At 36.0% G+C, this 2,500-nt stretch overlaps 1 long non-coding RNA gene across 1 annotated transcript in view; it reads left to right on the forward strand.

Moving 5' to 3' along the window:
• The first annotated feature begins 1,155 nt into the window (after positions 1–1,155).
• LOC144981169 (uncharacterized) overlaps positions 1,156–2,500 on the forward strand; it is a 38,174-nt gene continuing 36,829 nt past the window's right edge. The window contains exon 1 of the long non-coding RNA XR_013647035.1: positions 1,156–1,427. This is a non-coding gene — a long non-coding RNA (uncharacterized LOC144981169). The remainder of the gene's footprint in view (positions 1,428–2,500) is intronic.

Here is a 2,500-nt window from a genome sequence, read left to right on the forward strand (position 1 = left end):
TAAAGAATCCGTCTGCCTTGATTTGGGATCGAACTCCAGGCCTCTATTGTCTTTAAGTCAATTACCCACCAGCTCTGTCCACAAGATCAGTCAGTCGTACCACAACACAAAATTGTGTGTGACCTATAATGTCTTTAGTCTGATAATAGATAGAATTGAGTGAGAACTAATCACCCAATTGGCTGTCTAAAAACAATAACAAATTGTCGACAAATGTCAAACTTCAGTCCTTCTATTGATGATATGCGTTTAGGTAAAATACTTACACTTTCGCCAGCTGATATCACGTACTAAAAAAAAAACGATGTGTAACTTTAACCGTTTAATGTCTGATTGATGCGCAACATAGAACAAATAATTTCAAGCCACAACAAAAAAATATCCTAAAACCACCGACAAGAGCAAAACCCACCCACCAGAAAATGCAGCTGCAGAAATAAGGACCATTGCCCGTTAAACAAACAATGTTTAGAATCAAGTATAATATACCAAGCCACAGTCACCGAAACTAAAACAAACAAGCAGGAAAAATATGTACGACTAACGGAAAATGATTTCAAAACATAATACAACCTTGACGCCTCAACCTTTAGAAACACAAACCAAAAAACATCGACAAAACTCAGCGAACATATTTGGAAATTAAAAGACAACGAGTTAGACCACAGCATTTCATGACTGGAAGAAAAATATACTATAATCAAACACCCTCATGAAGCCACATTCAACACGAAAAATGAGATGTACAACAGCTACCCACATAGACGAAAACATCTACTAATCAACTACAAACCTACGGAACCACTTCAACAAGCAACAACAACACACAACAAACCAAAATCATGTAACACACAGTCCTGACGATGGCTGGAAAGCCTCAAACATTGATGTAGACTGACTCCAACATCGTGATAAATATTACAATAATAATTCGCTCCATTGTTACATGTCGAGCACTATTCGTACCACATTTGTATCCAACACGATTGTATATACACACACACACATATATATATATATATATATATATATATATATATATATATATATATATATATATATATAATGCCATATCAGTTTGGAAAATTTTGAGTAATTTACTGTCTTATTACAATACGTGATAAAGGGAGTTTTATTTACAACAATTGTTCCCAATTATACAGTTTTATGTAGCATGTGATTACTAATAGTAATCATTGAACCATTTCAAACAATTTTAATAACATTATGCTGGTGTCAAAACAACCAGCTCGGTGTGTTACTATTGGGTTTTAAAATCAGAAGTCGAAAGGAACATGGAGAGGACAAGTTGTATTTTTCTGGTGTTGTTTTTGTTAGTTGTCACACCCGTGCCTTCTGACACCCTTCCAATGATGAAGGCGTTGTGTCCCCGCTGTGTGGAGCTTAACAAGTTTAAGGACCTTCCTGTGAGTAAGATTTAAAAAGAGATATCAGTATCAATTTTTTCAAAATCTTTAAGTGATTAATAATATTTAAAAGGGCTTCTCAATTGGATTCAATAGTCTGACGTCAGGTCGCCAAACAACGGCGAGCAGCCTGGTTCTAAAGAAAGAAAATCGGTACTTTTTATTCTTCATGCTGGCTTGAACTTTTCAGACGTCATGTGGTCAGAATGATCACATGATCAAAACATGATCATATTTATAATGTTTTCTCCTCTAGATACACTTTTATGCTCGTCGGAGAAATATTTCATAAGGGCGTCAGCCATTGTTCCGATAGTTTAGAGCCAGTTACTAAGTTACCATGCGTCATTACGAGGGAAGTGACGTCATGACTGTTGAAGCGTATTATCACTATATCAGCGTCAGGATGAATTGTTTGTTTACAGAACGTGGTAGAAATTCCATATGAAGGCACCACTTCAATAACTATTTGTAAATATACTGACTTGCTCACTATGGGGTTGATCTATATTACCTTTCCATGTGCTCGGGGTCATTGGTCACATTGCAAAATGTGTTCAAAGTGACCCACATAATGAAGAGTGTTCACAGTTTTCGAATCATCCAATATCACAATATGCTTCAATAATCGTAACGTCACTTCCCTCTTAATGACGCATGGTAACTTAGTAACTGGCTCTAAGCTATCGAAATAATGGCGGACGCCCATATGAAATATTTCTCCTACGAGCATCAAAGTGTATACAGAGTTAAAAAAAACCATTATAAATCTGATCATGTTTTGATTTCTAAACATTCTTATCACAAGACATATGAAAAGTTCTAGCCAGCATGAAGAATATAAAGTACCAATTTTCTTTGTTTAGAACCACGATGGCCGCCATTGTTGGGCGACATGGCATCAGACCATTGAAGCCAATTCTGTAGAGAGAGCAAAATTGACGTCACTCACCTCTTTGTTATTTTTTTCCCAGCTTTTTTTATGAGTAGTTCTCCATACATTTTATCAGACAAAAGATGCTGCAGGCTTGGCTAAGAAGCTCACTGTTCTGAATATTTACAGATAGATAGAA

This window comes from Berghia stephanieae, chromosome 10 (genome assembly GCF_034508935.2).
Source record: "Berghia stephanieae isolate SIO BIC M18660-M18661 chromosome 10, UCSD_Bste_1.3, whole genome shotgun sequence".
Classification (NCBI taxonomy): domain Eukaryota; kingdom Metazoa; phylum Mollusca; class Gastropoda; order Nudibranchia; family Aeolidiidae; genus Berghia; species Berghia stephanieae.